This window comes from Protopterus annectens, chromosome 6.part1 (genome assembly GCF_019279795.1).
Source record: "Protopterus annectens isolate FY-2018-M chromosome 6.part1, PAN1.0, whole genome shotgun sequence".
In the NCBI taxonomy this organism is placed as follows: Eukaryota; Metazoa; Chordata; order Ceratodontiformes; family Protopteridae; genus Protopterus; species Protopterus annectens.
In genome coordinates, this window is record NC_056738.1 from 437269338 (window position 1) to 437285008 (window position 15671).

Sequence of the window (15671 nt, forward strand, 5' to 3'; positions counted from 1 at the left end):
TCCTTAAATTAATCTACAATTTCAAATCACTATATGCTGCATTATGTCTCCCAAATCTCATATACTTAAATATAAAATACCTGAGCCCAGAGGACAAACAATCTACTACATTTAGTTCAAACTTCACTCTCAATCTCCCTTCCTACATTTCCAGATCACAAACCTGCATCTACACCCCCCCCCCCCCCCATCTCCCAAGAACAAGTCCAAGGGCTCAAAGCGCTATCCAAGGCCAAAAATACTACTTCTGTGGGTCCAGATAATATACTGGGCTGCCTTCTGGTCAGCCTGAAACATAACTTGTCAGACCCACCCTCAACAGATATTATTCAGCCAGCCTGCAAGCTGTGTTTAAGCCAAACTTAACCTGGTTTACTTCTTTGAGAAGGTTACTGAAGCAATAGATAAGGGCTAGTCAGTACACATTGCATACCTAGACCCTGGAAAGGCATTCAACACCATCCCACACTCTGGTATTGTATATAAACTCTCCAAGCTAGATGTAGATCTCTGTGCAACTCATTGGATAACAAACTGGCTTAGAATTAGAACCCAGGAAATTACAGTAGGCAGCTCTACCTCCTCCAAAAGACCAGTCACACACATTGTAACCTAGGATTCAAACCTTAGGCCACTCTTATTTTGTATTTACTTCTTAGAGGTCAAAACAAATGTTAAGGGTTTATGGCTGACAATCTCTTGTGTAACAATAAATAGAATGTGCTGAAGGCACAGGTGTGCCTCCTTTATGAAACTGTCAAATCCAAATAAAGTAAAGTACTTCACTTACTCTTGTTTGAGTGGAGAAGAAACTGGAAATTCATGCTGCATGGCGGGTCACTTAAGGAGACTGACAGAACTGAATTCTACAGTATTACGCATGGGGGGTGATGTTACCAACTGTCTGCTACTGTTATTAAAAAGGCACACTCCAGATATTTTGCACAGTATTACAGAGATTAACTAAACTTAAATGAATATAGTCATACAAAGAAAAAAAGACAAATGAGAGAGCAGCTATAAACAAAGATGTAGAAAATGTTATTGTACTAAAAACAGTTTTTGCAGAAAGAATGAGGTCATCAGGCAGAGTAGCAGTTCAGCATCCAAACATCAGTGCTAAGGTAGCTGGGTTGTACTGGCAGGAAGGAGGAAGCAGTTGCCACAGTAAAGCACATGAAACTTTGCATAGAAGTTACAAGATGAAACTAATGAACTCATACCAGATGTGCTTGTGTGAAGGGCCACCTTTCTGTGGTGTAAGGGCAGTCTTGGAAGGCTACATTTTTATGGTGAGGCCTAATAGCAGGACAGCAGAGGCTCAGACAAATTATCACTTCTTCTAGCAGGCTGTGGCCACCTCCAGGAATGTTATCCTGAACATGAAATGGACCCTTGCACATTTTGAAGGGTAATGGGAAAGCTGGGCCCAGGACTGGGACCAGATGACTGCTTTGCTTCACAAATCCCCAACATCATCTGTATACTATTTTTTTTTTTTTTTGGGGGGGGGGGTGCTTCTTGTTAATGCTCATGAAATGGACAAGCTTGATTGGCATTCTTCCAAGTACTACCCTCTGCACACATATTACTGTATCAATCTGCATACAGCTGCCTATCCACACTGACTTGATCACAATTAAATCGACAGTTGATAGACTTCGATTGTAACTGGCTTAACAAAAGCAAGGCTAAGCCATTTCATACCAAAGCATGTGTCTGTGGTTATTTGGCAAGTAGAAGCACGTTCATTCCAGCCAAAGGAAATGAAGTGGGATAAGGCACCACTGATTCAGTGCATTAGCCAGAAAAAGAGGCATAGTTCTCAACCTTCCATCGCCAAAATGAGGAACACTCACCTTCATAATGTGGAACAAATGGGCAAAATGTGGAACACATACTAATGGCTTACTAACAATTTCAACTAGGAAGGTCATAAGGTGGTTAAAATATGCTGGTTTTACTTAAGAAGATCCTTTAATGAATTAATATGATTAATTTCAATTTACCATGGATTTCACTTAAAAAAATTCCTAATACTGAATGTGTGACTGACTCTTTCAATGTGGAACTTTGAGGAATTTCGAGGAACGTGAACTTTTTAAGACCCCAAATGAGGTACGTTCCTCGTAATGAGGTACACTTGAGAGGTATGAAAAGAGGGGGTGGGGGGTCAGAGGATTAGCAGGAAGCGAGAGAGGCAGGGAGAATTGAATATGCAGCTAGGATGGGGGAGGATATGTATGAAAAGAGAGAGGACATGTATGATCAGTGTCACTGGAACATGCACTAAGAGCTGACCCACTCACCTTTATTCATAAAAGCAAGAAGGTGTAGCCCAGGAAGGTCACAGTCCTGCTGTCTCTACAGGGTGACTGCACTATGGGTCTGGAAGGAATTTCTAATTTTGCCCCATATATATATATATATATATATATATATATATATATATATATATATATATATATATATATACACACACACATACACACACATATACATACATATATATACATACACACACACACACACACACACACACACACACACACACACACACGGAGAGAGAGATTTTTTTGTCTTTCTCAGTAAAAAAAAAAAAAAAAAGGTAGTATTAGCCTGTACAGAGAGGTAGCCTTGGAAAGCTCTGACAGCTTGCCCCTCCTTCTAGCAAGATGTGACCACCACCCCCAGCAACTTGGGGTCATGAACATGGGTGTGGACCTTTGACTGCTTTGTATACTTGATGGGGGCAAATGCTGGGATCTCCTGCCGATTGCTTGGCTTTGTAGACCCCTTGTGTGTAGAATTTTCAAGTTTTACTGGGGTGGCTTCTTAACGCTCATCAGATATGATCCGATTGGCAGCCAAGTACTCGTCTCTATTCAGATCTGGTGATTACTGCTTAAAGCATTGATTACTATGCAGTTGGCTAACTGCATTCAACGAGTGATCCCCATTTAATAGACAATTAATTGGCTTTGAATATAACTGGCTTAATAAACACCTGGCTCTGGCCATTTCACTCCAACACACCTCTCTGTAATTATTTAATATTAAAGTATAAGCAATATTTATTTTCAACCAAATGCAATGACCTCAGTACAAAAAAGGTTAAAATTATTACAACTGGGCACAAATCGTGCGACAAACAGAACATGTCGGTATTGTCTGCCAGCGCCATTTATACCCATTCTGGAAATCACACGCACAGCATAAAGGTTTCAAGGTTCACCACACACGGGGTCTTGTTTGCCAAGTTTAATTTGTGTAAACCTAATCATGTTAATCAGACCTAGGCATAAGCTTGTAACCCAAACACCACCATCAATGAGAACACAAGCTTACTCTATGGCCACAGTCATGCAGTATCGGAATAAAGGTATATTACAATCACAATGGTAAAGTGACACAAATGTTTTCATTTACTTCTAACACGCCCACTAATACCCACAAAATTATATCCTTCTACCGCTAATGCAGCAAAACTTCCACAGTAGGCAACGTTGTCACATTCCCTTGACTAGAAAATAATGTGACCGCGCAGCAGCCTAAACTCGTTACTAACATAACAACCAGCAGATATAGGCAGTTGCAATGATGTTACACAAACGTAACACAAATGATGCTGCCTCATCGCATACTAAACATTGCGGTTGTGGCATACTGATTCACTGTTATCGCCTAATTACAGTTTAGCACGCGACTCCAACTGACTCGTTACTCCCAGACAGTCAACACCATCAACAACCCCGAGGAGCAATAAAACAGCAACGACAGGTTACAAAACAGTACAGCAAGAAAGAGATTCGCTGGTCTCTGTGGTACCATGCTGCAAGTGGCGTAACAAGTGTGACCGATAAAACTTGTTTACAGTACTTACAGTTTCTGAAATAGAAAAATCTACGATAAGCCCCAATCAAGCCAAACTTTTCTTTACACATGCGAACTTTCAGTTGTCAAACCAGATGTGCCCAGCAATTACACATATCACTAAACCATGAGTAAAACGAAAAAAAAAAAAAACACAATAAAGAATGCTCAAGACTAGAACTCGAAGTAACTGTATAGGTATCTTATCCCTCATCAGGACTAAAACGTACTAGATCGTGTCAGTTTTGTTTTTAAACTTAAAAAGTGTACCTTTTTCCCGATGCTGTTTTGCTTTTTAATGTCAGCTGTGAATTGGACCTTCAGACGTCTGCCATAGACATTCCCCTGCTGCAGCTGTCGTAAGCTGCCGAATTACTTATCACAAACCCAATACATACAGCAACTCTGCCTCTTTTCAACCGGTGGCTGTTGGAATGTATTCTCCAGAAGTGAGTTAAAATAAATATTCAGCTTTTACATATAAAAATAACGATGTTTTTTAATTCGACACCTTTTCTCTACCTCTGAGCTTGAGATCCAACCTATTTATGATCTTCTATTACAACTTATTTTTGTAACTGCAACATAACAGACAGTTCAACTCTTGTCACAAGAGCTCGGTAATCCTACAAACCAAATCATGCTACTAAACTAGCGCAGCCCCTCCTCTTTGCTTTTGGTATGACGTCGCTATCAGCTGAACAGAAATGTCTAGAAAACGTTTAGGATTGCGCGTGCGTTAAGTTGCTATTTTATTATAATTTTTTTAATTATGTATTTTTTGAGAAACGTGAAAATGACCAACGATAAATTTCTCGTCATCTTTATAGTAGTACCATCTGTGATTCCTTCTTTATAGAGAATTGTAATCTTGGGGGTCTGTGCAAATGTAATCGGGGAAACTAAACGGAAACTGTTTCTACGTGAAACTATAGTTTTTGAAAGTATATGAGGGATTATCGTTAGCCTTGAGATGTATGGCTATCGAGATGAGATCGATTTGTTGAAGAAAGCTGCAGCTGCATTCGGTGTAGTTTATGGGCTTTGTATTAGAGCACTACCCCACCGGCATTTCTGCGCAGAAATGGGCATGGCGAAAGTGATTGACATGACAGAGGCGTGTGATGGGGCATGTCATTCATGCATGCTTGACAAGCTATGCCCATTTGCCAGTGTCATCGTGAATATTCATTGTGTAGTCATACTACGGGGTTACGGTTCCCTAATGAAATTGGCACACATTTTATTCAGAACTACTTAGTATTTCCCTCATAAGCCATTTATTGATGTCAGAATCACGGAAGACATGGTCCACTTAAAGAAATCCCAATCCCTCCGAGCTACACGCTCTAGGGACCTAAACATTGTCACCACAATAAACAGAACATGCCGGAGGAATAGATTCCTGTCCCAGAGACTTTCCATACTCTGGAATAAACTACCTATCTATATCAAACAAAGCTCCTCATTAGCACTCTTCAAGAAAAATCTTGATGATTGGATGGGAAATAGGAGATTCACCCCGGGGATCGCCTCTGTGGCTCTGCTCGACAGTGTCACAGGAAAATAATTTTCTTTGGTGGCAAAAGCCAGGGTACCTTTTTGGCTGGGCTTTTATAGGCCCCAGGGCCGACAGCCTAGTACCTACCTAAGACACAATATCCCAGCAATAGCTGGGCACAACGCAAATAGTTGTAGCGTTATGTAGTAGTAGTAGTAGTAAACATCATTTGTTTCACGAAAATCACGTTCTGTAGTATAGTAAGAGTATCATAAAATTTGTGTTTTTCTGCACACCACTTAGAATTGAGGTCACTAGACAATGAAATACATATGTATTTCAGACATCTTCAGAAAATGCATGCTAACACAAATTTTGTTATTCTAGCAACTTTCAAATTTATAAGGGCAGTCAATATTTAACATATTCTCCTGTTTTGGGCATCCATATTTAAGGCTTTGTCCAGATTTCTTGTGCAAAAAGGTTGAGAGGTAGGTATCTGATCTGTTTTGGTTCTCAACACCCTCTTTCCTTTGGTCTTTTTGTTTTTTAGTCAAGCCTGGATATCTGTGACCTCATAGATTTTAGCAAGGCAGGCCTGTCTGAAGGACTGCTTTTATAAGTTCATGCATATTTATATTCATTACTTTAGTAATGGAGTCTGTGACAAAGGGCAATACTGCCAGCACAGTTATTTGGAATTTTGTAAATAATTATATGTCATTTGTGAATATCAACATGATCTATATAAGATGATTGTGATAACAAATGTATTAGAGCCGTATGTCATGTGTATATCATAGTGATGTACAGAAGTGTGTGTTGAAAAGGTTTTTGCAAAGTTCTGTTTGAAATGTAACCACAGTGTGCCCTACTGGAGGAGAACAGAAACATGCACTTTTGTAACTGTTTAAATGTATATATTTTAACAGTGGAAACTGGAATACAGGAGGTTAACGTCAGAAAAATAGCTGAAATTAAATTACTTTATGACTATGCAATAAAATATGGTATCTTTCAGTTTTCAATGCAGCTAGACACAGCGTATGTGCTGAAAAGCTTCATGTATTGTCATGGAGGGAACTAATTACTAGTTTTGAAATGTGAAGGAATGCAATTGTTTTATGACTTCCAGCATCTGCCAAAGATCTGAGGTCTCTGTATTTTCATAGGTAGATGCTAAATACTGCCAGATTCCAGCAGTGGGGGTTTCACCTGGGAAGAGTAAGATGACAAGAAATTATGTCATTCTGCAAGCTGTCTCAGCAGTAATATTTGAGATATTAATTTGAGGAGTCTCTTAGAGAGGCAGCATTCTGCATTCTGTCTTGGACCTGGCAACAACAAAAAAACATTCACCACACATCTGCCTTGCTCCAAGTAAGCTTCTAGGGAATAGTAATTCTCTTAGATATAGTCAGGAATATAGCAAAACTTAGTTTAGATATATTCTTTATTTACTTGAGACTGTCCTGCAATGTTGTTTTAAATATTTCCTATGATTCTGAGCTCTGGTATCACTGTTAATATATACTGAGTATTTTATTCTTCTTTTATTATTTATTATTAAATATATTTAAACCTTTCATTGTGGCTGATCTGTGTAGAGATATTTAACTTTTGAGACCACTTGCATATTTATTTGGTAACACTGTGTGGGCCACTCCTAATAGCCTTGCTCTTGGTCAAACTACCATTTTTATTAATATTAATATTACACAGTAAGATTGGACACCCTTTATTAAGGGCCTTAAAGTAGCTGATAAAGAGTTAGCTGATGGCAGTGATAACTACTTTATAGTCTAGGCAAAAGAGGGCTTAGCTAGTAAACCTGTGCCAGCCTTTCCCAGGTGTGTGTGTGTGTGTGTGTGTGTGTGTGTGTGTGTGTGTGTGTGTGTGTGTGTGTGTGTATTTGTGTGTAAATCAAACCTCAAAGAGTGTGTGTGTGTCAGCTACTTGGGCAGGGACATGAAGCACTGGTTGGGCAGAGAGAGTGCTGGAGGTCCTGCCTTGGCCACTCAGCTGAGATCTCAATTCTATAGCTGTGCCAGTGGGGAGTCTTACTGAAGATCTGGAAGAAGAGGGAGAAACCAGCCCCGGACTGATTGTGACCTTTGTATCCTCTTAAGGGAGATTGCACTTGATGCAGAGAGCTGCATCTGGAAATACTGTCTGTGCACTTGCTATCCTCCCATTGTACATCCCCCACTGTTGCCAGTGGTGAGGATTGAGGCTCCTTGATTACTGGTCCAGTGGTGGGTCATCACAGAGTCTACTGACCTTAGCTTATGTCACACCTTTTTTTGCCTTATATCTTTCCCATTATCAGTATAGTCTCTCGTGAGTCCTGTTTTTGCATTATGTGATCATATTTGTTGAGTTTTAGTTTTATCACCAGGCATTTCAGTGAATGGGTTTATTTATTTAAATATTGATTGATATGAGCTTCTTACCGTCCACATAATTCTAAAGTTTTCCCAAACACCACATTTAAAAAGTATTTTATTTCCTGCACACATTACTTATACCCTGGGTTTCATTAATGCCTATTCTAAGTGTACACCAAGTAAACACCATTCTGAGTAAATAGATATTACAAGCACAACTCACATCTTTTTCTTCCTGATTTTAGTTTTCCTACTGATTTTCTTGCAGTCTTAAATATCAAGGGGGACTTGTAAAGGTCACCACAAAGTGTAGACTAAATGTACACTTAGTGTAATCTTTCTGAGTGACTAGAGAACACAAAACGTGGTAGGAATGTTCTTGAATACAGATCATGTACACTTAGCATAGACATTAATGAATCTGGCCCATAGTCTGACTTTAATAGTCTTGTTTTGTTACTATGAAAGCCATGGATTTGATTGTATAGACAGTGGCTGTCAATGTGATGCCGTTGCTCTCTAAAATCGTATCCAGATTTTCTAGAGCTTTCCATCCAAAAAGCAAGTATCTTTCATTTTTATAGTTGCAATCATAGGCAGAGACTTTTGAGCCCAAGAAAATTAAACTGGTCAGTGCCTCCTCTTCCCATTCTCTTTGCAAATAATTGATAGGACTAGATGATGTAAATTTAGCTTTTCTGATGTTGAGCAAAGAAGGTCAGTTATTGCAATGTCTGTCTTCACCTTTATCAACAGGCTGTTCAACTGTTCGTCACTTTTAGCCATCAGGATAGTGTCATCTGCATATCTGAGGTTGTTAATGTTTCTCCCAACAGTTTTGATTCTAGAATTTTGATTTTTCTAATCCAGCATTTCACATGATATTGTTCATTGTATAAATTGAATAAGTGGGGTAGAAATGTACATCCTGGTAATCTCTTCCCAATCGTGAATTTTCAATTATTCCATATTCATTTCTAAATGTTGCTTCTTCTTTTGAAGTAAAATTCTTCAAGAGACAGATAAGAAACCCAGTATCTCCATTTTTCTAAGAACTTCCTATAGTTTGTTATGGTCCACACAGTAAAATCAGACTAGTCAGTAAAACAGAAGTAACTTTCTCTGTTGTCCAACAGATATTGTCAATTTAAATTCCCTCTGCTCTTAATCTATTAACTAAGCTACAGTCAATGAGCATGTGGATATTTGCTAACCATCTCCTCACTCTTAAATATTTACTGATCTTCCTTCAGTACCATTTGCATGTATATCCTACATGTGATGCCACAAGATAACAAACATGTTATTCTCTGGGTTTACATTTAATCGCCGTCCCAGCTTGCGGTAGCCCTTCTATTTGATTATGTTTTACTTCTGCATTAAATACCTCTTTTGTCTTTTCTTATAGGAATCATAGGATCACAGGAAGTTACTCGACTATTGGCCCTGAGGCTCTTATAAGTCTAGCCAAGAGTTTAGCCCATGTTTAGACAAGTCAGCACCTGATGCCACTGTCCTGCAGGGACATGGGTGGAATTCCAGGGATGTATTTTGTGTTTCCCATCCAGTTATCCAGGTTGCACTTAAAAAGGGGTAAAGAGGTACTCTTCTTGATGTGGAGAGGGAGTCTATTCCACAGATGGGGGGGTCTCTAGGACAGAAATCTGTCCCGCCAACAAGTCCTGTTGATGTCGCAGACCAGGTTGAGGCCGTGCATGCAGGTTACTCAAGTGGAGCTTGACTTGTGGATATGCAGCAGTCCCATCAAAGCAGGGTCCGAGATCACCTTGTATGCCAGACAGAGGTCACCTCTGAGGAGTCTGTATGAAACTGAGTGGAGGGATAGGGCTTTTAGCCTCGCTGTATGGTAGATTTTTGAGTCTGTCCAGCTGCTGTATGTGCTTTGTGAGGTACATGCCAAACAGAGCGTTGTACTCAATAATGGCCCTTATAAAGGAAGAATACAGGGATGTTATGACCTCCTCGTCCCTGGATGAGATACCCTTACTTATGAGCTGGGCCATGTAGAAAGCTTTCCATACAACGGAAGCAACATAGTGATTAAAAGTCAGATTGCTATCAACCTGGGTGCCCAGATCCTTCATGACTAATTGTGTGCTTAGGATATTGTTATTAATGTGATAATTTGTGGGATGACACTCTCCCCAAAGAGGATGATGATGATGATGCATTTTTTGGTATTCAGCTTGAGGCCATGTTTTGGCACCAGTCATTTGTTTGGGTGAGACCCTTTTGGAGGATGTCTACATCATTAGGAGAATTGATGACAGTGCCCAGCTTGCAGTCATTTGCAGACTTGGTCAGCCTTAGCCCACTGGTTTTGACATGCACCTCAAAAAAGTATATCTCAAACAAGAGAGGACCCAAGACTGAACCTGGGGTACGCCACTCCTTATGGGTCTAGTGCTTCAGGTGGCTTCCCCTATTTTGACTAGGTGGGTTCTATCATTGAGCCAGTTAACTACCCATCTGGTAACATATGGATTGATGCCTAGTTGGGAGAGTTTATCTATTATGCCTGAGTGGGGAATAGTGTCGAAGGCTTTGGCTAGGTCAAGGTAGGAGGTGTGCACTGTCTTCCCCTCATCCATGGCTTTGGTGACTGTCTCAAAGAAGTTGACCAAATTTAACAGACATGACCTCCCCTTGACAAAGCCAAACTGAGTGGGAGAGAGTGTTTGGAGGTTGCCAATGTCCTTGTTAATGAGGTCAGTGAAAATCCAGCTTTACAGATTAGGCTAGTTAGGCTGATAGGTCTATAATTTCCCGGATCGGTGGATGCTCTACCTTTGTGCAAAAGGATGACAGTGGCTGTCCTCCACTCAGCTGGGACAAAGCTAGTACTCGCACTGTGGTTGAATAGGGTACCTAATGGTGCTGCAAGTTCCTGCCTGAGTTCATGTAGGATGCAGCATGAGTATGAGATATTCAAGAATAGCTGTTTCAAAAAATGGTAAAGTTAGAGGACAGAGCACACAGAGAAAATCTGAGATTTTCTGCTGTACCAGTGAAACTGGAAGGAACAGATTTTATTAATTTCATGAAAACACAAATAAGCAACTGGAAGTTATACTGTCCAAGAAACAGTTTATGATGAGAGAAGAAGAGGGACCTATCCTAGTAGAAGTAAGAATAGCACTAAGGAAAATGAAGTCAGGGAAAGCATCTGGCTCAGATGAGGTCACAGCACTTATAATAAAGATGCTGGGTGAAATAGGGGAGAAATGACTCCTGAGGGTACTCATAGCAGTGTGGAGAGAAAGGCATATCCTAGATGAGTGGAGAATAAGCATACTTGTGCCAGTGTACAAGAACAAAGGGGACATTCACAACTGTGGGCAGTACAGAAGAATCAAAATCCTATCACATTGCATGAAAGTTTACAGATGGTGATTGATAAACGGATACGCAGAGTAGTAGAATGTAAGCTGGGAGATAAGCAGTTTGGATTCAGATGAGGATGCAACACAACTCACCTGATGTTTGCAGTGAGACAGATAATTGAGAAGATGCTAGAGATGAGGAAAGAGTCCAACTGGACATTCCTAGACTTCGGGAAAGCATATGACAAGGTCTCAGGAAAGCTGATCTGGGCAGCACTGTGGTGGTTCGAAGTCCCAGAAACATTGGTAGAGTTAGTGCAGGCTATGTACAATGACCCAATGACTTAAGTATGAACAGTGTTTGTCCTTACAGAGGGGTTCCCAGTGGGAGTGGGTGTACACTAGGGTTCAGCTCTGAGCCGTCTGCTGTTCATACTGGTAATGGACTACATTGGCAAACAGGTTGGAGGAGATAGATCAACAAAGTTGCTGTATCCAGATGATGTGGCATTACAGGCAGACTCTGAGCAAGAACTCCAGCAAAGTATAGAACAATGGAATGCAAAACTGAAGGCACATGGGATGAACCTAAGCACATATAAGACAGTGGTAATTGCAGCAAAATGGGGAAATCAGAAGCAGGTGAGAATTGAGATAGAAGGGAAGATAGTGGAACAGGTAAATAGCTTCACGTATCGGGGAGGGGTGGTTGAGGAGAAGTGAAGTCTGAATGAGGAGGTCAAAGCTAGAATCAAAGGAGCTACAGCCAACTGGCTTAAAGTGTCAGGTGTAGTCTATGACAGAAGAATGCCAAAGAAGCTGAAAAATAAGGTGTACAAGACAGTGGTGTGACCAGTACTACTGTATGGTGCAAAAACCTGGACAATAAAGGCAGAGCAGATAAAGAAGCTAGTGGTGATTGAAATTAAGTGCCTGAGAAGGGTGATAGGATGCACTCTAATGGACAGATGAAGAAATGAGGACATAAGAGCCAAAGCTAAAGTAGTGCCAATTGATGGTTTGGACATGTGCAGAAAAGCAGAAGAAAATATGGTGAAGAAGATTTAAGACAGACAGGAAGTAGGTAAGAGGAAATGAGGATGTCTATCAAAGAGGTGGATGGATTGTGTGAAAGAAGATCTGTGGCAGTCAGGCATGAATGTTGAAGAAGGCAGGAGTGTGGCATTGAATAGAGAGAGATAGTGACACTTAACACGATTCCCCAACCCCATGTAGAACATGGGAAAAAGGCAGCTGATGATGATGATGATGATGACAAATAAGCAACTGGACTGGTATTCCACAACAGGATTTATTAACTGAAAGGGTGTATTGTTTGTATGCTCCATACCTGGCCATTAGAAAGCAGCCACTACCTGTATTAGTAAAAAGGACATCATGCCAGCAGAAACAGTCAGTCCTGACAAAACAGTGGCAGAAGAGCAAAGTATTAAAAATTGAAGACATTAGAGTGTGGGAAATGATTATTTGTATGTCATTCTAAGGGGATCCAGTACCTGTCATCCTGGGGTGACATGATCGGCAGACCTCGATGTTTTGCCAGAGATGGTCTTCATTTGTCACCTCTGGGATTTCAGTTATTGGCTAAGGTTCTTGGCAACCTATTATGCCTTTTTTAGGCAGTGTCACAAGGGCAAAACTCCCAACATAATAAGACCTTCGAAAAATAAACTCAAGGTTAAGCTGCTCAGTGCTAGGAGTCTAAATCTGAAACTGCACTCACTGGAAGCAGCCCATACTCTGGAAGATGCTGACATCTGTGCAGCCATGGAGACCTGGATTAAGGCCATAGAAAACACCCAAGCCTTACCAGGTTACAATTCCTTCTACATGTTCAGACCTCAAACTGAAGGTTTGAAAACTAAGGGAGGTGTGTATCAATATTTATAAAAAAACAAATATACCTCAAGACTGGTTAAATTGATCGGCTCCCATGAATTACTTCAGATGCAAATAACTGTTGGTAAGACTCCTCTTCAAATTATTGCCAGCAATAGGACTCCCTCCATAAACCAGGACACCCACTCAGTCTACCTGGATCTACTTGACTCGGTCAAGATACAGCCAAACACCCTGGTTATGGATGACTTTATCTGTCCATTGACTAGGTTAATTATATGTGTGCTAGTACTCTCATACAAAGGTTCCTGGACTTCATTAATTCCAATGCCTTGGACCTGCTGGTTGACACCCCCACAAGGGGCTCAAACATTCTGGATCTGGTGCTCACTAACATGGAGGATCGTTGTACCACCCCAAATGTGCTGTCCTCCTTGGTGAGGTCTGACTACAAATCTGTTTCGTTGGCGGTAACAATAACACCAACACCCCCCCCAGCAGCAACTAGACTGAAAAACTTGAAGGCCAATTACAACCTCTTAAATGAAGGTATAAACAGCTTCATACACCCTCCGCCCACTGATGGAGAGGTTATTGATGCTGGGATATACACTAATGCTTTATACAAGCATCTATGCAATTGTATTAACTCTACCATACCTGATAGGACCAAAGCAAGATCCTCAAGGAAGAACAAACCAGATTGGTGGACATCAGCCATTAACAAGCTATACAATAAGAGGAAGAAATTGCTGTCTAAGAGTATGAAGTTACAGTCTCAAATCTGGAAGCACTTCCTCCTCAACTTAAATAGGCAAATAAGACATCTTGTAAAGTCCTCTAAAGTTATTTATGCATCCAAATTAGCATCCCTAACTAAGGAAAACCATAAGGCATACTTTAGCTACATCCAAAACCTCAAAGGAAAAACCCAGATTTGTGCAGAATGTGTAGTCAATGGTACTACACATACAGAATTGATGGATATAGCCAACCTGCTGGCTGACAGGTTCAGTGCAAGCGTCACTCCCCTGTCCCCACCACATATAATAAAAAGCATCCCTACCACCTGTCCCCCACCTATTATTTCCAATGAGCAAGTCTTAAACACCCTCTCCAAGGCTAAAACCACAGCCTAAATGGGCCATACAACATCCCAGGCTGTGTTCTCAATGGATTAAAACAGGAATTAGCAACACCACTGGGTCATGGGTTTCATCCCTACTGAATGGAGAACAGCTACCGTCATCCCTTTGCATAAAGGGGATGCATCCACTGACCTCAGGAACTATAGACCCATAAGCCTAACCAGACTTATCTGCAAGGCCATAGAGCGTATCATCATGGACCTTATCAACAAAGATACAGGTAATCTACAAACACTTGATCATACCCAGTTTGGCTTCATCAAAGGGAGATCATGCCTTTTAAACTTGGTAGACTTCATAGAAACAGTCACCAAAGTCCTTGACAAAGGTAAAACTGTGCATACGGCCTTCCTGGACTTAGCCAAGCCCTTTGACACCATCCTCCACTCAGGCATTATTGATAAACTCACCCAGCTGGGTATCAACCCATATATTGTCAGGTGGGTTGCAAACTGGCTTACCAAAATAACTTATACAGTCAAAATAGGAGATTCTACCTCCTCCAGCAGACCAGTAACCAGTGGTATACCACAGGGGTCTGTTCTGGGGCCCCTACTGTTTGGAATATACTTCTCCGAAGTACAGGCAAAAAATAAAGGTCTGGCTGACAAAGTATGCAGATGACTGCAAACTATGAGCAGTTATTCAGTCCCCTAATGATGTCAATATCCTGCAAGAAGGACTTACACAGACTAATGATTATTCCCAAAGTCATGGACTTAAACTAAATGCAAAAAAATGCATTATCATTCCCTTTGGCAAGGCTGCTACTCCTGCAAACTACTCCATAAACAGCAATACCTTAAGCATGCAATCACTGGTGAGAAACCTGGGCACGCAGGTTGATAACAACTTTACCTTTGATCACCATGTCTCTACAGTAGTAAGAAGGACATTCTGTGTTGCTCACCTAATAAGTAAGAGTATTATATAATGCTGTCTTTGGTATGTACCTCCTGAGCACCTGCAGCAATTGGAGAGAGAGCAAAGGTTTCTTACAAAGAAAAATTCAAGGTCTCCAGCACACCATATGTGGACAGACTGAAATCACTGTCTCTTTACTCTGTGTTCAGAGGCGACATGTGCCTTGCATATAAGGCTATATCTGACCCTGCCTTAATGGAAATGCTACACATTTGCAAGGCAAACAATACACATGCCACATGCTCGAGGGACTTTAACATGGTATGTGACATCAATAGAACTTGCTGCAGGGACATATTTATCTCGCAGAGGTCACCTCACCTCTGGAACAGACTTCCAATCCATGTTAAGCAGAGCCCCTTGTTGTCCCTATTTGAGGGTAATTTGGACAATTGGATGGGAAACTGTAAATTCGCCCTGGGGGTTCCACCTGTGTCCTTCTTAGATATGGGTAATAGGTGCTGATTTAGTGTCTACCAGTAACAGACACTCTTGGGAACAGGGGTTAACTTGGCTAAGCTTGTAAGGGCCCTAGGGCCATTAGCCTAGTAACCTGCTATGATGCCAGCAATCAAGAAATGTTGAGAGGTAGGTGTGAAATTCAATCTGCTGTATTCAGCTGCCTTCTGAATAT

At 40.9% G+C, this 15671-nt stretch overlaps 1 protein-coding gene across 4 annotated transcripts in view; it reads right to left on the bottom strand.

Annotated features, from left to right (window-relative positions):
- DNAJB2 (DnaJ heat shock protein family (Hsp40) member B2) overlaps positions 1–4543 on the bottom strand; it is a 2030098-nt gene extending 2025555 nt beyond the window's left edge. For 3 of the 4 annotated variants that reach the window (XM_044075865.1, XM_044075867.1, XM_044075866.1), the window contains exon 1: positions 4144–4543. The gene's annotated coding sequence lies outside the window, so the exon portion shown is untranslated. The remainder of the gene's footprint in view (positions 1–4143) is intronic. The other variant, XM_044075868.1, reaches the window with a different exon arrangement.
- Positions 4544–15671: the final 11128 nt, after the last annotated feature.